The following is a 25,263-nucleotide window of genomic DNA, read 5'->3' on the forward strand; positions in this document are numbered from 1 at the left end:
AGAAGCAGTGGCTCTCAAGCTATCCATCTCTCTGGATACCAGTATGTTCTTAGCGACAGGATAAATGAGTGCAGAGTATTCCACAAGAAAGGACGTTCACAAATTAGATACAGGATTTTACATCCTTTTTTATATAAAACTGTCAACTCAGTTCAAGTAACCATGAGATATAAAATATGACCCACTATAAAAACTACCAAAATCCAGACACCCAGTAGACATTTTTCTTTCAGGTAGATCTCCAGGATCTTTAAACAAATATAAAACTTGATGAGTCTTTTCTCAACTAAGACAAATAAAAATTGTAATTAGTTAAATGTATCATCTCCCCTTGTGCCTGAGGAACTGAATGGAGTAACTTGGAAAGTTAACAAAAGAAAATAAAGGATTAATTTCTCCCCTCAAAACTTGTACCTTGGTTTAAAGATAAAATTGAAAATAAAGGATGCTTGACATTTAATATTTAGTGCTATGGCTAATGTTGGAAATCCAGGGTGTTGGTAAGGGTGCTGCTAAAGCCATTTGTAGTGGGGACTAAAGATCTGGGCAGGCAATTCAGTGGCTAGAAGGGATGCAGCTAGTCAGCAGCGGTGGCGATAGCTTCATGTGTTTTCTACTGCCTGCACTTCCTAGCACTATAGTTTGGGGCCTAGCGTTTGTGCTCTGCTCATCTCTTCTGTCTTCCTCCCTCCCTCCCCCAGCCCCACTGCCATGGTATGTGGTAGAATGCGGGCATTTGTAAGTACCATTAGAACAACTATCATAATTTTCTTATTTACCTTTGTATTCCCAGGGATGAGAACAGCATTTGACACTTAACAAACCAAAAAACCCAACTGGTTGCTGTCAAGTCAATTCGGACTCATGGCGACTCTGTGTGTTCCAGAGTAGAACTGAGCTCCTTTTGGAATAGATCATCAGGCCTTCCTCCTGAGGCACCTCTGGGTGGATTTCAACTGTCAACCTTCTGATTAGTAGCAGAAAGCTGAAATGTTTGCACAATCCAGGGACTGTGATACAAAACAGTCATGTAATAAATGTATGTTGAATGAATGAATGGTGAAAACTACAAACAAATGTTTCTGAATGAGGATAAATATAGATGTAGGACAGTAGGCAGTGGCAGAGGCCAGGGCGATGTGGTGAAGTAGGGGAGCCTAACCTAGGGTGAAGACCAGTCTGGGTAAAAGTAGAATGCAAGCAATAGACAGGCTGAAATTATATTTTAAATTCCTAAACTCTATAATGGAACTGTGGTACCATGAAAGTAGTTTGTTTTTATTTTTCTTTCCTGAGTTGACTACTTGCCTGAGAGGATAAAAAAACAATTCCATCAGTTTATTCTTTCACCATGTTCCTACTCCACTTAAGGAAGAATTTTACTTTATTTTTCCAAGGAAGATAAAGGTTAGAGATTTTGAAGAGAGGTCAGTCAGAGCCATCCTTATGTTCATTGTCATGAAGTGTATAAAATCTGAATATCTGCTGCATGATCTATCACTAAGATATGTCAATAAATACTAGCCTACATTTAAATGATGTTAGTGATGTTACAACCAAATATGAGAAAAGGAATTGTGACCACATTATTAAGATTATCTTCAACTATATCCATCTATTTAATAATAGGATAATTACTGGATTCACAATATATGGGTAGAAAACTGGTGACTTATATTCTGTTTACCCTATGAATGTTTGTTCTGATAGAGCTGCCACGTAGCTGACTCTGGTCAGTGACCTTGGTGGACAGCTTTAGTTCTATAAGTACACATACCGAGTATGTAGATAATGACCCATCTGTTTCATGCCTAATAGGTTCCTTTTTCAATTTCATTTGACCTGCTGTAATTGAGTTTCAGATCCAAAGATTTGCTATACTCCTGTTAATATGTATACATTTTTTCTTTTAATATAGAAATTGGCATTACATATTGTTTCACTAGTGTTTTGACCAGTAGGTACTCACCTTACTTTGAAATTTTGTGATGAAAACCATACGTTTATGGAAATGCGGTGGTGATTTTAAATGGAGCAATTAGGTAACACAAATTGCAGACAGTGTGTATGAAATAGCTCACTCTAATTTAATGTGTCATATGCATAATTATATGGTACATTATGTACCTATCCATCAACAATACAGCCAACTAGTATATCACATGGGACACAATACTGCATCTAGAATAGACAATAATGAAATAGGAGCCTTGTACAACATGGAATGCTTTCATTAACGTTTAAAATGAAACAACCTTTCTAATACACTATCACTCACTGAAATCAATACTGAAAAGGAAGGTTTTTTTCACTTTTTACCCAGCTAGTACATTTATAGATATTTTATATTTGGAATTTTTACTTTTCTTAAAATTCCAACTGAGTAATAACCAATGGGATAAATTTGATGACCAACCACACAACTATCAAACACAGTTAGAAAATAGTAGTGCTTTCGAAATGTTTTGTTTTCTTCCGAATATGCTTGTTTTGTTGCTCTTTCTTTTCAATGAAATATTTTAGAAATTCCTTTTACTCAGCTGACATTGACACATTCTTGTTTTGGTAAAATGATGTACTTTTCTTTTAGTCAAAATATAACAAGTCAAACTTGTTAATTGCTCCATCTTTAAATTCCCTAATTTTCTTCATCTTTGCTATTTATTAAGTGCTGTCAGCAATTTATTCTCTATAGAGAATTTCTACAAGGATGAGGATCTTTTCAGAATGAAGATTTTGCACTTAAAAACTTAGAATATTTATTTAGAATATATTAACCCAACACAATGCATGCATACATGCAACACACACACGTTACTTATTTTCTTGCTCAAGATCAAGACCTCAATAAAGGAATAACCAGAAACTGATGAAACTAGTACGAATGTTAGAAAATACCAACAGAATGCAGTGGTAGAAAGACATATGTATTACGAAGGGAACAAACTAAGAGGCCCTGGGCTCAAAATAAACTTGGGACCTATTCTTAACTCACCTAAGCACTTCTGTCCATTAAAGGAAGCCCACTGAATTGCAGGTAGCACAGGAAAGAGTAGCATCGGGTACTTGATAAACTTGGCTACCTCGTCTACTTTTGAGAGTCAGGCTTTTTGGTGCCTGGATAAATCAGAATCTACAAAGAACAGAGGCAATAGCATTTTTACAGGCACTAGGATCCAGAGCTTTCTCATCCAGGGAAAAATTGCTCTATTATTTTCCATTTCTAGCCTTGGGGTTAGAACTTAGATTGATTCTCCCATAAGCGTAGTCCAGCCATATCCTTCTGCAAAAAGAATTTCACTTACCTGATTTCTTTGTGTAACTATGGGCCTCCAGTGGTGACTTAAAATTTTAGGACCTGTATAGAGCAATCGCAGAAACATCCCTGTGATGTACAATTGTCTCTTAGAATATTTTAGCTCTCAACCCCTGTACATATAGATTTATGGAGTATTATGGAAAATTCTTGAAATGAAAAATATGTGTGTGTGTTACAGCGAAAGATTGAGAGATCAGTAAATAATCCTCCTCATTGTTGATAAGATATGAAAACATAAGTATTTAAGCACTTAAATTCCATCAGTCTGTGTCTTTATTTATATTAAATCAATTATCAAAATCATGACTGAATTAAATTGCTGTTAACTCTGTTTACTTGGTAAAAACAAAGTGCATTTGCATACTGTATCATACCTCTGTGTACGTGACTTTAAACAGATATCATCTTACAATCAGTGAAAGATGAACATAATTGTTGTCTTGATAAGGTCAGATATTATAGTATTAGTCTTCTCTCTTTCTTAATTACAAAATATATCACTACCAAGGAAGGATTGCCTTTCTTTTAGAGCCCACCAGACACGCAATCCAGGGGATGACTGCTGTAGGGTGTAAGGAGCATTTTTCATCCAAGTGGATAGAGGCAAGCCCTGTACTCAATAGGATTTGAAATAAGCATTGGTTTATACTGATGAGGACATGAAAAATTACAACTACTCACTTTAAGGTCCAAAAGTGGCAAACATATTCTATATCTCAGAAATGGAGGAATCAACACAGTTAAGATGTTCTAATTATACCTATTCTAGACAAGGTCAGGGTATCTGGTGGGTATGTAAGAAGGTACCATCTCTCAATTTTTTTCCAGTGCTAGGCATTGTGTTTTATTTTGCAAAGTTGTTATCGTGACTTCCATTTTATAGGGAACGAAATAGGACTTAAGGATTTAAGACACTTAGCCAGCATCCAATAGCTTGTAAGTGACAGAGAAGTAGGTTTTTATCTTGGTCTGCGTAATTCCAAACTTATGCTGGTAACGGCTTTATTCCAACAGACAATTATCATTACAAAATTTGTTACTGGCTTGCTGGTGCATAAATATTTTCATCTTTCTAAAAAATTGGCAGCATTATGTATTATAAAGGCAAGAATACTAGGCATAAATGATCTATGTGGTTATTTTCACAGGGTTTACAATAGTTTTAATTTGACCATATTAGTAGCTGTAATCAATATACTCTTTTGAGTGACAGTAAAACTGAACTCCCAACTAGATTTCTTAGGAATGTATAAAATGTAGCCTAAACTCCCATTAGAAGTTATCTGGCTGGATCTTCTCAGTTTATAGAGTAAAAGCTTTACGAGTTTGTGTTTGGTTATACACATATGAGATCACCAAAGAGGCTGCTTCTGCGTGTTTTTGTGTTTATGTTGGAGGTGAAAAGGAGATTGTCACTTCAGTGGGAGAAAATATATAATTTTGTTGTATCTGAGAGAATCTCCCATCAAAAGCAAATGAAAATCTATATTCTATGAGAAGAATTAACATGAGTCAGCTTCTCCATTTTTTATTGAGTCAATCAAAATCATGGCTGAATTAATTTGCTGTAAACTCCATATGTTTACTTAGTAAACCAAAAACCAAACTCACAGCTGTTGAGTTGATTCTGACTCATAGTGACACTATAGGACTGAGTAGAACTGCTCCAGAGGGTTTCCAAGGCTGTAAATCTTTATGAAAGCAGACTGCCACATCTTTCTCCCATGGAGCAGCAGGTTGGTTTGAACAGCTGACCTTTCAATTAGCAGCCAAGTGCTTTAACCACTGCGCCACCAGGGCTTCTATGTTACTTATAAAAAACTTATAGAGATGGTTTATTTGGAGACTATATCACACTTTTCTGTATGTGAATTTAATTTTGTCTTCTTATTTTAGCTTACTAATTTTCCAACTTCTTCTGGTTTAAGAATCTTTTCCTTTTTTAAGTCAAAACATGACTGGAACTCCCATATGAGAGTATTTTTAGCATTCGCTAATTAAGAAAACACACAATTTCAAAAAAAGTTACTCTCAGTTCAATAGCCCTTTAGAATAAATTTGCAATTAAGAAATGTCAGAAGAATCTCCATGCATTTGAAAAACAGTAGTATATATACATAAGGGAACTATTTATTCCCCCTGTATATAGACACTCTCTGAAGTGTACATGGTTTCTTGTAGGTTGCCATAATCCACTTCATTCATGAAATCATTTAACACATTCATTTATTCATTTAATGTATTTTAAAAGAGCAGTACTACATGCCAGACACTGTAAGGCAGTGGGTATACAGCAGGGACCAGATGGGCTAGTACCTGACTTCTTGGATCTCAGAGTGTGACACATGCAATGAAGGAAGGTTACGAGGTACCAGGAAGGAATTAGTAGTGGCACTTGGCCTAGTTTGAGGGTCAGGAAATTCTTTCTAAGTCAATGACTCATCCAAGACTTGAAGGATGAGTGGGTTTTAGGATAATGGCCATAGTGCTAAGGGGTCCCTCACCCTGAATTCTACCACTGGCCACAGCCCCAGTTCTAGTACAGAGCCATTTTCTATGGAGCAGTTGTTGTTAGGTGCCATGGAGTCAGTTCCGACTCATAGCAACCCTATGTACAAGAGAAGGAAACACAGCCTGGTCCTGCACCAGCCTCACAATGGAGCAGTAGGAGAAATTATTCTCCATTGAATAGCTGAGACCAGGATAAAATGTTTAGCAAAGCCCTGGTGGAAGCCTAGGGATATCAGAAAGGCCTTACACAGCAGACATTCTTACAATGCGGTGCTCAGTAAGGATGTACGTGCTTCCTCCTGGATATTTCCTTACTGAGTCCCTCCAAGGGGTAAAGGCCAGTCACTCCTCCAAAAATGTGGTAGAGATCTTATCCAGTCATTCATTTATTCAATGAATATTTAATGCAGGGCTTTGAACTGATTCTTTCCAGTTCAGTTATGGCTGAGGAAGTGACACTGGAACAGATCCAAATTTTTAAAATTTGGGTGAACTGGAACTATAACTGGAGTGAGAAAAATCATGAGTTGAAGCCCTGCTAGAAAATTAATCTCTATCCTGGAAAACAAGGACAGCATATGCGTTGCATAGTGACCAAATCTCTTACCCGTGGGATTTTGTATAGAGTCAGAAGCAGCAGCGCCTTGCTCAATGATGACAGCTGTATTAGCTGCTTTGAATGTGTGTCGCTGTCCTCAGTCCTGGCAATAATCCAGTCTCACACTTCAGGCTTCTGAAAGAGCTTACTGTGCCTCTTCCAAGTCTCCCATTCCAGAGCTTCGACCTGTAATTTTTTCCCTTCCGTTTATGGTTCTGGACCACCCAAATTTTAAAATTTGGGTCTGGTCTGGTTTTGTTTTGTTGTCCAAGACTGAACCAATTTGAACTGGTTCGAAGCCCTGATTTAATGAGGGCATACTACGTGCTAAGAACTCTTCTGGGCACTGAAGACATAGCAAAAATCCCCGTCTCAAAGTTTATATTCTAGTAGGTAGACAAAAATAAACAAAGAAACAAATATGAAACATGTGAGATATTAAATATTATAAAGGAAAAAAGCTTATTAATCAGAAGAGAGAGATGGGCATTGGTATTCTACATAGAATGTTCAGGTTAGAAGTTTCAGGTTAAATGACATTTCAAGTGGGACTTACAGGGAGTGGTCTCCCTTTTAAGGTCACGTTTTCTGCCTATGATTTGTTGTTCTCTAGGATGATTGACAGTATTAATATTTATTTCATTCAGGAGAAATCCAAAAGGAGGAACTATTTTGTGAAAGTGTATTTGGCTCTACCTACCCTCTAACAAATATCTCAGCTTGGTAGTTTAAAATGTTTGCTGACACGTATAATAAATTATTGCAACCTTTGTTACTTTAAGGACGAGTTTTTTTGTTTTTACTTCACAGTGTAGGTTTACTTTTTTCAATGTTATGATCCCCTCTGAAGACTTCAGAACTTATATCTTGAAGTATACATGTTAGTCATGAAGTATACATGTTAGTCATTAGGGCTGCTCAAAAATGAATTTCTCTCACTCTAGGCATATCGTAGGATTGTTCTTTTCTTCCCCTTTGAACTGTGCCTTGGATTTGTGATTTCTTTTGGCCAAGGAAATGGGAGCTGATGTGACGTGAATAAATTCTAGCAGGTTGCTTTAAGTGCCACTGTATAATTCACCATATTTTTCCTCCGAGATCATGGAAGCCATATTTTGAAAAAGAGCCTCCTGTTAACCTACATTGAGTAGAAGCCCCAGTTTATGAATGATAGAGGGTATAAACAATAAACTTTGTTGTTTAAAGCCACCAAGATTTTAATGTTTTTTTTTTTTTTTTTGGTGCAGTTAACCTAGCCTATCCTAGCCGATTCAACAGGATGGAGGAAGTTCTAGTTCCATGCACAAGTATAGGAGTGAGAAGTTTGATATTGTCCCATAGACGGTTTCAGCTGAGCCAGTAGCAGTATTATACTGAATTTTATCCATAGAAAGAGGAGAGATGAAGCATAGCTAGGAAAGAACTGAAAGTGAAGGCCAGGAACTCTTAAAGCTTACATCAAGCTGAAGAGACTGAAATGATATAATGTCCCTTACAGCAAAAATGGAGAGTAAGCATATACCACTGTGTGTGAAAGATGATTCATTAGAGTATAGGAGGAAAGTATTAAAACATTTAATGATTTTTAAATCTAATAAAAATTTCAAATAATAATCTAATAGTATACAAATAAGAAAGAATCAATATTTACTCACATTTAGCATGTGGATTGACTATGGCACCTTGGCATTGTCTGAATATTAGACATCCGTATATCCCAAGAGTAGTTCTACAAGATGGGAGGGTTTAGTGGTCACATCCTTACTTCTTGTTTTGTTTTTAGCATATTGCAACATCTAGCATGTTACATCTGCCACTTGTTGTCATACTGTGGTGGTTAGCGTGTTGCTGTAATGCTGAAAGCTATGCCGCTAGTATTTCAAAAACCAACAGGGCCATCCATAGTGGACAGGTTTCAGTGGAGCGTCCAGATGAAGAGACTAGGAAGAAGGACCTGGCAATCTCCTTCTAAAAAAGTTGGCCAGTAAAAATCTTATCATAGTGGTGGAACATTGTCTGATATAGTGCCAAAAGATGACGCCTTAGGTTGGAAGTCACTGAAATTAAGACTGGGGAATAGCTGCCTCCTCAAAATAGAGTCTACATCAATGGCATGGATGGAGTACATCCATTAATAATCAGAACATGTGAAGTACAAGGTATGTATATAGGAATATCGGAAGTTATCAAAAATGAACTGGAATGCATAAAGATCAACATCATAGGCATTAGTGAGCTGAAATAGACTGGTATTGGCCATTTTAAATCAGACAATCATATGGTCTACTATGCCAGGAATGACAAATTGAAGATGAATGGCCTCACATTCATCATCAAAAAGAACATTTCAAGATCTATCCTGAAGTACAACTCTGTCAGTGATAGGATAATATTCATACACCTACAAGGAAGACCACTTAATATGACTATTACTCAAATTTATGTAGCAGCAACTAATGCCAGTGATAAAGAAATTGAAGATTTTTACCAATTTCTGCAGTATGAAATTGATTAAGCATGTATTCAGGATGCATTGATAATTACTGGGATTGGAATGCGAAAGTTGGAAACAAAGAAGGAGTGATAGTTGGAAAATGGGGTCTTGGTGATAGAGATGACACCAGAGATTGCAGCAAAGAATTTTGCAAAACCAATGACTTACTCATTGCAAATACCTTTTTACAACAACATAAATGGCGGCTATATGTGTGTGTACCTTGCCAGATGGAATACAGAGGAATCAAATCAACTACATTGTGGGAAGAGATGATGAAAAACATCATTATCGTCAGTCAGAACAAGGCCAGGGGCCAACTGTGGAACAGACCATCAATTGCTCATATGCAAGTTCAAGTTGAAACTGAAGAAATTCAGAGCAAGTCCATGAGAGCCAAAATACGACTTTGAGCATATCCCACCTGAATTTAGAGACCATCTCAAGGATAGATTTGATGCATTGAACACCAATTACCGAAGAACAGGTAAATTGGGGCATGACATCAAGGATATCAAACTTGAAGAAAGCAAGAGGTCATTAGAAAGACAGAAAAGAAAGAAATGACTAAAATGGATGTCAGAAGAGACTCTGAAACTTGCTCTTGAATGTCGAGTAGCTAAAGCGAAAAGTAAGAAATGACGAAGTAAAAGAGTTGAATAGAAGGTTTCAGAGGGCACTTTGAGAACACAAAGTATTATAATGAAATGTGCAAAGACCTGGGTTTAGAAAACCAAATGGGAAGAACAGGCTTGGCATTTCCGAAGCTGAAAGAACTGAAGAAAAAATTCAAACCTGGAGTTGCAATATTGAAGGATTCTATGGGGGAAATATTAAACGACACAGGAAGTATCAAAAGAAGATGGAAGGAATACATGAAGTCACAGTACCAAAAAGAATTAGTCAACATTTAACCATTTCAGGAGGTAGTACATAATCAAGAACTGATGGTATTGAAGAAGGGAGTCTAAGCTGCGCTGAAGGCATTGGCAAAAAAAAAAAAAACAAAAAAAAAACACTCACTCTCATATGTAAAGAAATTTGGAAGACAGCTACCTGGTCAACTGACTGGAAGAGATCCGTATTTGTGCCCGTTCCAAAGAGAGGTGATCCAACAGAATGTGGAAGTAATCGAACAATATCATTAATGTCACAGGGAAGTAAAATTTTACTGAATATAATTCAAAAATGGGTGCAGCATTAGATCGGCAGGGAACTGCCAGAAATTCAAGCCAGATTCAGAAGAGGATGTAGAACCAGGGATATCATTGTTGATGTCAAATGAATCTTAGCTGAAAGCAGAGAATACCAGAAAGATGTTTACTTGAGCTTTGTTGACTATGTAAAGGCATGCAACTGCATGAATCATAGCAAATTATGGATAACATTGTGAAGAATGGGAATTCCAGAACACTTAATTGTGCCCATGTGGAACCTGTACGTGTACCAAGAGGCAGTCATTCAAATAGAACAAAGAGATTAAAAAAAAAACAAAAACACAAACCCGTTGCCATCAAGTCGATTCTGACTCATAGTGACCCTATAGGACAGAATAGACCATTGGGTTTCCAACGAGTGCCTGGTGAACTTGAACCACCAACCTTTTGGTTAGCAGCCCTGCTCTTAAACACTACAGCACCAAGGTTTCTGAACAAGGGGATACTACATGGTTTAAAATCAGGAAAGGTGTGTGTCAGGGTTGTATCCTTTCACTACACTTAATCTGTATGCTAAGCAAATAATCCGAGAAGCTAGACTATATTAAGAAGAAAGTGGCTTCAGGATTTATATCATGACCTGTGATGTAAAGTTAACATAATCTTGCTTGCTGAAAGTGAAGAGAACTTGAAGCACTTACTGATGAAGATCAAAGACTACAGCCTTCAGGATGGAGTATACCTCAACATAAAGAAAACAAAAATCCTCACAGCTGGACCAATAAGTAACATTATGACAAATGGAGAAAAGATGGAAGTTGTCAAGGTTTTCATTTTACCTGGATCCTCAATCAACACCCATGGATGGAGTATACCTCAACATAAAGAAAACAAAAATCCTCACAGCTGGACCAATAAGTAACATTATGACAAATGGAGAAAAGATGGAAGTTGTCAAGGTTTTCATTTTACCTGGATCCTCAATCAACACCCATGGAAGCAGCAGTCAAAAAATCAAAAGACACATAGCTTTGGGCATATCTGCTGCAAAAGACCTCTTTAAAGTGTTAAAAAGCGACGATATCACTTTGAAGACTAAGGTCCACCTGACTCACGCCATGATGTTTTCTATCTCCTCATATATATGCTAAAGCTGTACAACGAATTAGGAAGACCAAAGAAGAATTGATGCCTTTGAATTACAGTGTTGGCAAAGAATATTGAATATACCAGGGACTGCCAGAAGAACAAACGCATCTGTCTTCAAAGAAGTACTGCCAGAATGGTCCTTGGAAGTGAGGATGGCAAGATTTCATCTTGTGCTTTGGACATGCTATCAGGATGGGCCAGTCCCTGGAGAAGGATGTCATGCTTGGTAAAGCAGAGGGTCAGCAAAAGAGAGAAAGACACTCAGTGAGATGGATTGACACAGTGTCTACAATGATGGGCTTGAGCATAGCAAGGATTTTGAGGATGGCCAGGAGTGGGCAGTGTTTCTTCTGTTTTACAAAGGCTAAAAAAAATTTTTTTTTTTTTTTTGCTTTGAGTAGGAACCAACTTGATGGCACCTAACAACAACAACTACCATAGCACATTACTTGTGCTGGTTAATAAGAATTACAGATGATACTCTCTAATTTCGGCTAAAATAACCTTCACAAGTTGGTTACAGATATTCCAGGATAGAAACCTAGATTGAAGATGATCCTAATACAAATGAACAGCAAGAAAATGGCAGAGCTAATGCTTTCCTTATTCCAAGTATGAAATTTCTTGATAGCTATGTTATGAAGCGGTTATACTACCCTTGTTTTACCTCACTATAACACTATTTTTATTACTGTTATTATTTTTAGAGAGATAAAAATAATTCTGGTATAATTAATAAATACAGTAAACTGGTGGAAATTATTCATTCCATCTTAATTTCTTTTTTTATAACTTCTGTTTTTTGCATATGTTCATAGTATAGATAATATAAATATAGTAATAAATAGATATAATTTATGAATAAATACATCTATCTATCTGTATATACAAGTAATCCTCATCTTACAATGGGGTTCTGTTCTGATGACTCTGTTGTGAGTAGGTTCTGAGGTAAGTCAAATACTTCATTTTTTTTTTTAGTTTTCCTTATTGCCTTTTATTATCAGTATCTTTATAAATACAGCAATGTTTTGAACAGTAAATCTAAAAATTGAACATCTGTGCGTGAACATCTCGGAATGATAATATTAGCAAATTATGAGCCACAACATTTTATGTAGTACATACTACTAATGATAAGGATGGTTTTAAGTGTGGTTTGTCATAATTTTGAAACATATTAAGTTGGAGAGTATGTGATGTATATACACCTCAACATAAAGACCAATACAACTGAACCAATAAGGAACATCATGATAAATGGAGAAAATATTGAAGTTGTCAATGATTTCATTTTACTTGTATCCACAATCAATGCCATGGAAGCAGCAGTCAGATCAAATAACTTACTGCATTGGGCAAATCTGCTGTAAAAGACCTCTGTAAAGTGTTAAAAAAAAAAAAAGATGTCACCCTGAGAACTAAAGTGTGCTTGACCCAAGCCATGGTATTTTCAGTCACCTCATATGCATGCGAAAGGTGGACAATGAACAAGGAAGCCCCAAGAAGAATTGATGCCTTTGAATTATGGTGTCGATGAAGAATATTGAATATACCATGGACTGCCAGAAGAATTAACAACTCTATCTTGGAGCACTGGGTTTTGTTTTTATCTTGGAAGAAGTACAGCCAGAATGCTCCTTAGAAGCAAGGATAGTGAGGCTTCATCTCACGTATCTTTGGGCATGTTATCAGGAGGAACCAGTCCCTGGAGAAGGATATCATGCTTGGAAAAGTAGAGGGTCAGCTAAAAAGCTGAAGACTCTCAGTGAGATGGATTGATACAGTGGCTGTATCAATGGGTTCAAACAGCAACAATCATGAGGATGGCGCTGGACCAGGCAGTGTTTCGTTCTGTTGTATATAGCATCTCTGTGACTCATAGCTAACTCGACAGCACCTAACAACAACAACAATATACATATATGTGTATATATGTGTGTGTGTATATATATATACATATATACATACATATATATATATACATATATATATACATATATATATATATATTGCTGTCGAGTTCGTTCCGACTCATAGCGACCCTATGTACCACAGAACGAAACACTGCCTGGTCTTGCACCATGGTCCCAATCGTTTTTATGCTTGAGCCCATTGTTGCAGCCATTTTGTCAATCTGTCCTGTTGAGGGTCTTCCTCTTTTCTGCTGACCCTGTACTTTACCAAGCATGATGTCCTTCTCTAGGAACTGATCCCTCCTGACATGTCCCAAGTATGTGAGTCACAGTCTTGTTCTCCTTGCTTCTAAGGAGCATTCTGGTTACACTTCTTCCAAGACAGATCTGTTCGTTCTTTTGGCAGTCCATGGTATATTCAATATTCTTTGCCAACGCCACAATTAAAAGGTGTCAATTTTTCTTTGATCTTCCTTATTCATTGTCCAGCTTTAGCATACATATGATGCAATTGAAATTACCATGGTGTGGGCCAAGTGCACCTTAGTCTTCAAGGTGACATCTTTGCTCTTCAACACTTTGAAGAGGTCCTTTGCAGCAGATTTGCCCAATGTAAACAGTCTTTTGATTTCTTGACTGCTGCTTCCATGGGTGTTGACTGTGGATCCAAGTAAAATGAAATCCTTGACAACTTCAATCTTTTCTCTTTTTATCATGATGTGGCTTATTGGCCCAGTTGTGAAGATTTTTTTTTTTTTCTTTATGTTGAGGTGTAATCTATACTGAAGGCTGTAGTCTTTGATCTTCGTTAGTAAGTGCTTCAAGTCCTTTTCACTTTCAGCGAGTAAGGTTGTGTCATCTTCACAATGCAGGTTGTTAATGAATCTTCCTCCAATCCTGATGCCCCGTTCTTCTTCATATAGTCCAACTTCCCAGATTATTTGCTCAACGTACAGATTGAATAGGTATGGTGAAAGGATACAACCCTGACACACACCTTTCCTTACTTTAAACCACTCGGTATCCCCTGGTTCTGTCCGAACAGCTGCCTCTTGATCTAGGTACAGGTTCCTCATGAGCACAATTAAGTGTTCTGGAATTCCCATTCTTCACAATGTAGTCCATAATTTGTTATGATGCAAATAGTTGAATGCATAGTCAACAAAACACAGGTAAACATCCTTCTAGTATTTTCTGCTCTCAGCCAGAATCCATATGACATCAGCAAAGTTTCCATGTCCTCCTCTGAATCCGGCCTGAGTTTCTGGCAGTTCCCTGTTGATATACTCCTGCAGCCGCTTTTGATGATCTTCAGCAAATTTTTATTTGCGTGTGATATTAATGATATTGTTAGACAGTTTCTGCATTGGGTTGGATCACCTTTCTTGGGAATAGGCATAAATATGGACCTTTTCCAGTTGGGTGGCCAGGTAGCTCTCTTCTAAATTTCTTGGCATAGACGAGTGGGCCCTTCCAGTGCTGCATCTATTTGTTGAAACATCTCAGTTGATATTCCTTCAATTCCTGAAGCCTTGCTTTTAGCCACTGCCTTCAGTGCAGCTTGGACTTCCTTCAGTACCATCAGTTCCTAATCATATGCTTACCTCTTGAAATGGTTGAACATCGACTAATTCTTTTTGGTATAATGACACTGTGTATTCCTTTCATCTTCTTTTCACGCTTCCTGCGTTGTTTAATATTTTCCCCATGGAATCCTTCACTATTGCAACTCGAGGCTTGAATTTTTTCTTCAGTTCTTTCAGCTTGAGAAACGGTGAGCATGTTCTTCCTTTTTGGTTTTCTATCTCCAGCTCTTTGCACATGTCATTATAATACTTTACTTTGTCTTCTTGAGTCGCCCTTTGAAATCTTCTCTGCAGTTCTTTTACTTCATCCTTTCTTCCTTTTGCTTTAGCTGCTCAATGTTCAAAAACAAGTTTTGGAGTCTCCTCTGACATCTGTCTTGGTCTTTTCTTTCTTTCCTGTCTTTTCAATGACCTCTTGCTTTCTTCACGTATGATATCCTTGATGTCATTCCACAATTCACCTGATCTTTGGTCATTAGTGTTCAACCACCAAATCTATTTTTGAGATGGTCTCTAAATTCAGGTGGGATATAATCAAGGTCGTATTTGGGCTTTCGTGGACTTGCTCTGATTTTCTTCAGTTTCAGCTTTAACTTGCATATGAACAATTGATGGTCTGTTCCACAGTTGACTCCTGGCCTTGTTCTGACTAATGATATTGAGCTTTCCCATCATCTCTTTCCACAGATGTACTCGATTTGATTCCTGTGTATTCCATCTGGGGAGGTCCATGTGTATAGTCACCGTTTATGTTGTTGAAAAAAGGTATCTGCAATGAAGAAGTTGTTGGTCTTGCAAAATTTTAGCATGTGATTTCCAGCATCATTTGTATTACCAAGGCCGTATTTTCCAACTACCGATCCTTCTTTTTTGTTTCCAACTTTTGCATTCCAATCACCAGTAATTATCAGTGTATTTTGATTGCGTGTTTGATCAGTTTCAGACTGCAGAAGTTGGTAAAATTCTTCAATTTCTTCATCTTTGGCCTTGGGCTTTGGTGCATAAATATGAATAATAGTTGTATTAACTGGTCTTCCTTGTAGGCTTATGGATATTATCCCATCACTGACAGCACTGTACTTCATGAGTGACATTAAACTGTTCTTTTTGATGATGAATGTGACGCCATTCCTCTTAATTTGTCATTCCCAGCATAGTAGACTATATGATTGTCCAATTCAAAATGGCTAATACCAGTTCATTTGAGCTCACTAAGACCTAGGATATTGATGTTTATGTGTTCCATTTCATTTTTGACAATTTCCAATTTTCCTAAATTCATGCATTTCAGGTTCCGATTATTAATGGATGTTTGCAGCTGTTTCTTCTCATTTTGAGTCATGCCAGTGAAAACTTTATGAATAGCAGAGGAACATTGTCTGATATAGTGCCAGAAGATGAGCCCCCAGGCTGGAAGGCACTCAAAAGACGCCTGGGGAAGAGCAGCCTCCTCAAAGTAGAGTCGACTTTAATGACGTGGATGGAATACAGCTTTTGGGACCTACATTTGCTTATGTGGCACGACTCAAAATGAGAAGAAACATATATATATGTGTGTGTGTGTGTATTTATATATACACGCACACACATGTATGTATGGTGAGGTTTTTTTTTTTTTCTAATAGGAGTGAATAAGAAAAGCTCTTTTTTTTTTAATTTGGAGAGGTTGAAAAGCTAAGCAATTTAAAAGCAAAAGCTGATATTTGAAAGGATATAGTGAGGGATAGACCGCCTTCATCCTGTTGAGTCTGTCTGTTTCTGAACTAAAATTGCTGTATCTCCATACTCAGTTTGAAAAGAGATTATGATAAGCAAGTTTTGTTTCTCTTCTCTTCCAGTTTCCCAGCAGGTCTGGCCTAAGGCTCAGGATGGAAGGAAATAAGGGAACTAGAAATAAAGTAGCAATAACCAGTGTTACCCAATGAAACTTATAATGCTTGAACCATCTCCCTCAGATCAGGCTTCTGTTGTTCACAATACTGAACAACGGACAGTTAAGTCAGCTCATTTCAACTCACAAAGTATAGAAGATTTACTGTTTGTCTGGACAATATTTCCTGATATTAAAATTGAGACATTTAGGTCTAATGCCATTTTCAACTGTCTGAAAAATAGAGATACTCTTTTTATTCAAGAGCTAAGATTGTAGGCAATATGTAGCACGTCTTTTATTTTTGTTACCATGACAATCAATTCTTGATATAAACTTCTAGTCTAAGACTAAGAATACTCATCAATAGAACTTTAGAAGATTTGGATCTGACTAGGGTAAATGCCAAAAATAACGACTCTTAGGCTAAATCACAGTAAAATAACATTTCACAGAAAGCACGAATACATTTTTTTTTTCCTTTCCTGAAGTAGAAAGAGGGCAAGGGAAAATATATTTAGAGTGGTGCATAGTGAAACCAGTGTGAATGAATTTTTTTTTCCACTAACCTTCCCATGCTTTCTGTGTCATTTTTGAGGCTGACCAAGTGGAGATGCCATGTTGCGTATTGTATGATTCACAGTTTATGGGAGGGGAAACTTACTGCTTACTTCCATAGGTTTAATTCTCAGTAACGGTAGTCCCAAAGTATCCTGAATTCAATCTTGAGGGTGAGGGTGGGGATGGGGAATAGTATGTTGACCACAGTGAGAGTGGACATGGCAGAGGCTGGATGAGAAAATTTGGCTGTCTTTACATGCAGCTATTACAACTTTTTTTTTTTTAGACAACTAGGCTTATGATGACTTTGTGGCCAAATGTTAGATGTCTGATATAATAGGTTACAGAAATATCATGTGATTATGAAGAAACCAGAAAGGCAGAGATGAAAGATGCTGTAGAAATTTGCTCTGTACTCTTTCTAACAGTTGAAAATTATCCAGAGAATCAGGAAATAGGGAAGTGGAGAATCCAGTGGTGTTTTGTAATAACGAGCAACAACCACAGCTTATTAGGCTGTTTTAGGTTAGAAGGTATGATGATTGCTATTTAAGAGCATATTTTGGAAGATATCTGAGCCTGGGTTTCCTTGAAAGCAAAGCTGAAAACAAAGCTTATTCACAGGTGGTTTATTTTGGAAATGATCTAAGGGAGCAGGAGTGAGGGATAATGGAATGGAACCATGGAAGGAGGAAAAGACAAAAGGATAATGTGTGATTGAGTTGGTCATTGTTATGGGTGATTGCTACCTGGTTCTTGCTGGAACTTTCTGAGAAGATGAATAAAATGCACTTCAGAATTATTCATCTGTGGTACAAAGGGGAAATATTTAGTTTCCATTCACCATTTGTCAAGGGTGGTCCCATGGGCACTTCTGGGTTGTACGTGATGAGTGCCAGGCTAGTTTCTGAGGCTACTGCATGCTGGGTGTCAGAGAAGCCCTGGTGCAGGATGCAGGGTTAGGTCATGGAGACCCCAGGGAGAGCTGTTAGGTGACTCCTGCACTAAGCTCCGTGGAACTGTTCATTGCAGCATAGGCTGGAGGAAGAGGTGGGGTCAAGAGGATTTGAAGGGATGCACAAGTGATGTTTGTTATAACAAGTAACAGAAGCACTACAGAGTTATGAGAAAGCCAGAAGTAACCTAGTGAAGAAAATATTTCTAAAAATTTACTATGGTGGAAATGAGGTAAAGCAGCTTTGTGGATAATTTCTGATAATGATATGGTTCATTAGAATAGTTATTAGCAGTTAAGTGTTTTTGCAAACATCTGATTTATGTCTCACAATAACTCTGAAAGGTAGGTATTATCTCCTTTTCTTAAGATGAGGAAACAGAAGCTTAGTGATAATTCAGTCATTTGCCCAAGGCCACACAGTGAATTTTGCTGCTGCTCAATACTTAGCCAAAGCTTGGTAAGAGAGATATTAATGCTGCACTGCCTGAAATAAATCTACTCTACCCATTCCTCCAGGTTAGGAGTTCCAAACTCTTGAGCCTACAGGAGCCAACCAGGCAGTGCTGGTGACTAAGCGGGGTAGAGAGGACACTGGCCAATGGGATAGCTGCTCCTTAGTTCTCATGATTTCCTCATGTGAGAAAGCCAGCCCAGGGGGGCTAGAGCTACTGCATAAAAATGGACAAAACAACAAGAAGAACAAAAAACACTGAAATAAGATTTTATTTGAAATCTTCCAATTTAACTGTGGGCAACAACTAAAAAAAAAAATTGTGGGCCAATGGAAATACACATACAGGCTGAATATAGCCCATGTCCTGTCCATTGATGATCTCCAGTTCAGATACTTCAAGCCCCAACCAGGGAACTGTGTACCTGAGATATCATTTAGTCTCTTCTGCAGAACTGGTTTCATCACGTGTGCTTTTGGTGTAATATACTTTTAGTGTATATTGAGGTATATGGTAAAAACAGATTCTTGCTTTTATTCTAAGGCTGTTTAGAGGACATTCTTCACTACATTAGTCCTTATTATAGAAAACTAGTCAGAAAAATATTTCCCTAGACTCAATACCAGTAATAGTTGTACTTCTCATGAAAAACTTCATTTTAGTCTTATGGGCACTGTAAATCATGTACCTGATCATACTTTTTTACTTGTCTTGCCTTCTAGAATGATCAGAGCCCAGTTTGTGGCCTGTAATAAAATGTTAAGGTAATAAGGGCACATTATTTGAGTACTTAAGGATCTTTCTGTGATTTTATTTCATTTTCTGCTCTTAATTTTCTCTTTGTTCCTCTTTACCTATTCTTGAAAATGATCTTATGTTGATCATTTGATTATTATATGCTACACACAATTGAACATATGACAGGATAGAAATTAAATATCTTATAAAAGATGGAATCTGAATTTAAACCCAGAGCTTACCTTCTAAGTCCAGTCTTCTCACCTTTACAAGACAAATTACTCATGTTTGCAGTTTCTTAAACTACAAGTAGTTGGTTTGGAAAAAAACCTTTGGTTAATTCAATATAATCCACAGTGCTATGGATGAACTGATTTTCTTTTTGGAAAAACATGGTTTTTGGTGTATTGTGTGTAAACACACACACCCACATAGGCTGCAGTGAAGTTTAAGGAGGAAAAGTCAAGGGATAGCTTGAAACTGATGACCCTGCTAACACAGGCGCAGCAGGGCTGTAACAATTTTGACTCTGCGATTAATGAAAATTAAAATCTTTCTTCTTTCATTTTCAGGCTATTTAAATTTATTTGGATAGCGGCTGTGGTCATGGGCAAGCTCTGAATGTGTGTGCGTGTGCATGTATTAGGTCCATTTGTGTATGTTCTGTTTGCCTGGAATCAGAATCAATGCCTGGGGGAAGGGAAGATATCAATGGCAAAATCAGTCCAGGCTAGGGCAAGTTGTGCAGTTAAAAAAAAGCAGAGCATAAGTTCTAGTACCTACTACCCAGTGGCGTTCCTCAAGAAGCTTAAGATATCACACTCATGCACTTCTTTGTGTCTAAAGTTTTTGAAAACTCCTTGTGCAGCTTCGAAGGAGAACCAAATTGTCCCTGCCTAGCCCATTATTGTATTATTAACTTATCATCCAAAAACCCTTTCAATTTCTTGTTCACTTTTACCTTTGGGCATTTAATTATACCCAAAACCATAGGGCTATGAAAGCTTTCCAGAGGTCATTAGTTGAGCCTTCTGCCACTGGGTAAGACTGTATTTTTCAGCATTTCCAGAACAGTAGATTTTATAACCTCCTTTGGAAACACCTTTTGGCATTTAATCGGTTCTTGCCTTATGTTTAGCCTGCATTCCTCCAGCTGTATCTTGAGCACAGTTCTTTCTAAATGAGAAAGGACAAAAAAAAAAAAAAAAAAAAAAAAAATCAAGGTCCTATACCAATATTTCTAAAATCTTGTGTCAGAATAACCTGAGGCGCTTGTTAAAGTGCAGATTCCCAGGGCACCAGCATCAGAGGTATAGAGTAGAAGGATCTTGGGTAGGACCAAGGAGTCTGTAATATTCTCAAGCACTGGAGGTAGGTTGCTTTTCCACATGTAAAGAAGCATTGCTCTATACCTTAGATCAGTGAGGCTTAGACTTTAGAATAGGGTTTATTAATGTTAAATAGATATGGCTAACCATTCTCCTAGAGAATTAGATTTTATGGGTCTGAGGTTGGACCTTGGAATTCACAGAAGCACTTCTGATGATTCTGGTGTTCACCAATGTTTGTGATCATAGCATTATATCACTGCTAATCTTCTCTGTAAGTTTCAACTTCTTTACTTTTTCTTGTTTCTAGGCTGAATTCAACACTTTGATATCTTAAATATTGTACTATTTCAAAGGTGTCCACACAATAGAAAATAAAGTATAAAAAAATGCATGTATCATAGTTCCTGCCATCCTGGAGCAGATTTTCTTATTATATATACTGAAAATGTTACATTTTTCACTTATGTATAATTTTATGTAATATAGTAAAAATAAATTGTCAGACATACAGTAAAGTAGTGAGAATAATGCAACAAGCACCTAGATACCTACTACCTGATTTTCACAATTGTTGACATAACTGCTTCTTATTTCTTTTATTTTTAATAAAATGTTACAGATAAAATTGAAGCCTTATTTGGACCTAATCTCTTTAATTTTTATCCCTTCTGCCTTCCTGTAAGTAAACATTGATCTGTATGCATACTTATTTTCCTTGGAACTCTAATTGATGAGTCAGAAGGCATATGCATTTAAGATCTTGACAAAATTACTCAAAAGATTTCATTGGTTTATGTTAACTACTAGTCATTTATGAACTTACTCTTTTCTTCTAGGTCACTGCCAAACTGGGGATTTGTCATAACAATAATTCCTAATTTGATGGGTGTTAAGTAGTATGTCATTGTTTGAACCTTAATTTTCATTATTATTATTGAGTTGGAAAATTTTTACATACATTTTAAAATTTAGTTTTTTGAATATAGATATATGGTCTTAGTTATCTAGTGCTGCTATAACAGAAATACCACAAGCGGATGGCTTTAAAAAACAGAAATTTATTCTCTCACAGTCTAGGAGGCTAGAAGTTCAAATTCAAGGTGCCAGCTCCTGAGGAAGGCTTTCTCTCGCTCGTTGGCTCTGGGGGAGGGTCCTTGTCATCAGTCTTCCCCAGCTGAGTAGCTTCTCAGCACAGGGACCCCAGGTCCAAAGGACATGCTATTCTCCTGGCTCTTGTTTCTTGGTGGTATGAGGTTCCCCTGTCTCTCTGCTTGCTTCTCTCTTTTATATCTCAAAAGTGATTAAGACAAAACCTGATCTTGTAGATTGAGTCCTGCCACATTAAAATTACTGCCTCTGGAGGGGGCGGAGCCAAGATAGCGGACTAGGCAGACGCTACCTCGGATCCCTCTTACAACAAAGACACGGAAAAACAAGTGAATCGATCACATACATAACAATCTATGAACCCTGAACAACAAACACAGATTTAGAGATGGAGAATGAACTAATACGGGGAAGCAGCGATTGTTTCCAGAGCCTGGAGCCAGCGTACCAGTCAGGTACGGCACAAGCACAGAGACCTGCTCCACCCTCCTGAACTAACCCTGGGAGGGGGACCAGCCGGTTCCACGGGCGGCGTGGGACGCAGCCGGTAGGAGAAGTTCCCGGGAGGCAGTGACTGGTCTTGGAGCAGAAAGAGCAGCATCCGAGCCGGGGAACCGTCCCGCAGGGATTTGGACTGGACGCAGGTACGCCATAAACACGGAGAGTTGCTCCACCCCCCTGAACTAACCCTGGGAAGGGGACCAGCCGGGTCACGCGGGCGGCGTGGGACGCAGCCGGTAGGAGAAGTCCCCGGGAGGCAGCGACTGGTAGTGGAGCGGGGAGAACAGCGTCCCAGCCGGGACACTCGGTCACGGCACAAGCACGGGGACCTGCTCCACCCATCTGGACTAACCCCGGGAGGAGGCTCAACTGGTTCTCGGGGCGGCACGGCCACGCTGCTGGAGGGACGAGAAGTCCCCGGGAGGCAGCGACTGATTTTGGAGTCGAGAGTGCACCGTCCCAGTAGGGGAGCCTTGACGCTGGGCGTGGGGCTGGAAGCGGAGGATCTGACCGTGACTCCAGCGGGCCAGACCCCCCGGGGGCAATCTCCACACAGCCAGCACACATAGGCGACGCTCCTGCAGGAATCTCAGATATAATAGTCATTCCAAGCAAGACAAGCAACTCTGGCTATATTCTGAGGTGCTACTCTCCTATCTCTCTGTTTCCTCCCCCACCCTCCCCAGGCGGCTTCATTAACATCTGAATAGCCTGAGCCAGAGGGAGAACTCTGATAGGGATCTGACTGCATTTTTTTTTTAGCGGATTTTCTGGAAAAACTAGTTTCCCAGTGATGGCTCGGAGACAACAATCCATATCAAACCACTTAAAGAAGCAGACCGTGACAGCTTCTCCAACCCCCCAAACAAAAGAATCAAAACCTTTCCCAAATGAAGATACAATCTTGGAATTATCAGATAAGGAATATAAAAAACTAATTTACAGAATGCTTAATGATATCACAAATGAAATTAGGATAACTGCAGAAAAAGCCAAGGAACACACTGATAAAACTGTTGAAGAACTCAAAAAGATTATTCAAGAACATACTGGAAAAATTAATAAGTTGCAAGAATCCATAGAGAGACAACATGCAGAAATCCAAAAGATTAACAATAAAATAACACAATTAGACAACGCACTAGGAAGTCAGAGGAGCAGACTCGAGCAATTACAATGCAGACTGGGACATCTGGAGGACCAGGGAATCAACACCAACATAGCTGAAAAAAAATCGGATAAAAGAATTAAAAAAAATGAAGAAACCCTAAGAATCATGTGGGACTCTATCAAGAAGGATAACCTGCGGGTGATTGGAGTCCCAGAACAGGGAGGGGGGACAGAAAACACAGAGAAAATAGTTGAAGAACTCCTGACAGAAAACTTCCCTGACATCATGAAAGACGAAAGGATAGCTATCCAAGATGCTCATCGAACCCCATTTAAGATTGATCCAAAAAGAAAAACACCAAGACATATTATCATCAAACTCACCAAAACCAAAGATAAAGAGAAAATTTTAAAAGCAGCCAGGGAGAAAAGAAAGGTTTCCTTCAAGGGAGAATCAATAAGAATATGTTCTGACTACTCAGCAGAAACCATGCAGGCAAGAAGGGAATGGGACGACATATACAGAACACTGAAGGAGAAAAACTGCCAGCCAAGGATCATATATCCAGCAAAACTCTCTCTGAAATATGAAGGCGAAATTAAGATATTTACAGACAAACACAAGTTTAGAGAATTTGCAAAAACCAAACCAAAGCTACAAGAAATACTAAAGGATATTGTTTGGTCAGAGAACCAATAATATCAGATATCAGCACAACACAAGGTCACAAAACAGAACGTCCTGATATCAACTCAAATAGGGAAATGACAAAAACAAACAAATTAAGATTAATTAAAAAAAATAAATAAAAATACACATAACAGGGAATCATGGAAGTCAATAGGTAAAAGATCACAATAATCAAAAAGAGGGACTAAATACAGGAGGCATTGAACTGCCATATGGAGAGTGATACAAGGCGATATAGAACAATACAAGTTAGGTTTTTACTTAGAAAAATAGGGGTAAATAATAAGGTAACCACAAAAAGGTATAACAACTCTATAACTCAAGATAAAAACCAAGAAAAACGTAACGACTCAACTAACATAAAGTCAAGCACTATGAAAATGAGGATCTCACAATTTACTAAGAAAAACGCCTCAGCACAAAAAAGTATGTGGAAAAATGAAATTGTCAACAACACACATAAAAAGGCATCAAAATGACAGCACTGAAAACTTATTTATCTATAATTACCCTGAATGTAAATGGACTAAATGCACCAATAAAGAGACAGAGAGTCACAGACTGGATAAAGAAACACGATCCATCTATATGCTGCCTACAAGAGACACACCTTAGACTTAGAGACACAAACAAACTAAAACTCAAAGGATGGAAAAAAGTATATCAAGCAAACAATAAGCAAAAAAGAAGAGGAGTAGCAATATTAATTTCTGACAAAATAGACTTGAGACTTAAATCCACCACAAAGGATAAAGAAGGACACTATATAATGATAAAAGGGACAATTGATCAGGAAGACATAACCATATTAAATATTTACGCACCCAATGAGAGGGCTGCAAGATACATAAATCAAATTTTAACAGAATTGAAAAGCGAGATAGATACCTCCACAATTATAGTAGGAGACTTCAACACACCACTTTCGGAGAAGGACAGGACATCCAGTAAGAAGCTCAACAGAGACACGGAAGATCTAATTACAACAATCAACCAACTTGACCTCATTGACTTATACAGAACTCTCCACCCAACTGCTGCAAAATATACTTTTTTTTCTAGCGCACATGGAACATTCTCTAGAATAGACCACATATTAGGTAATAAAACAAACCTTTGCAGAGTCCAAAACATCGAAATATTACAAAGCATCTTCTCAGACCACAAGGCAATAAAACTAGAGATCAATAACAGAAAAACTAGGGAAAAGAAAT

General features: G+C 37.9%; 1 long non-coding RNA gene across 1 annotated transcript in view; it reads left to right on the plus strand.

The window, feature by feature from the left end:
* The window catches only part of LOC126081665 (uncharacterized), a 342,294-nt gene that overhangs the window by 128,744 nt on the left and 188,287 nt on the right, over nt 1–25,263 (plus strand). The window lies entirely within an intron of this gene.

This window comes from Elephas maximus, chromosome 8 (genome assembly GCF_024166365.1).
Source record: "Elephas maximus indicus isolate mEleMax1 chromosome 8, mEleMax1 primary haplotype, whole genome shotgun sequence".
Taxonomy (NCBI): domain Eukaryota; kingdom Metazoa; phylum Chordata; class Mammalia; order Proboscidea; family Elephantidae; genus Elephas; species Elephas maximus.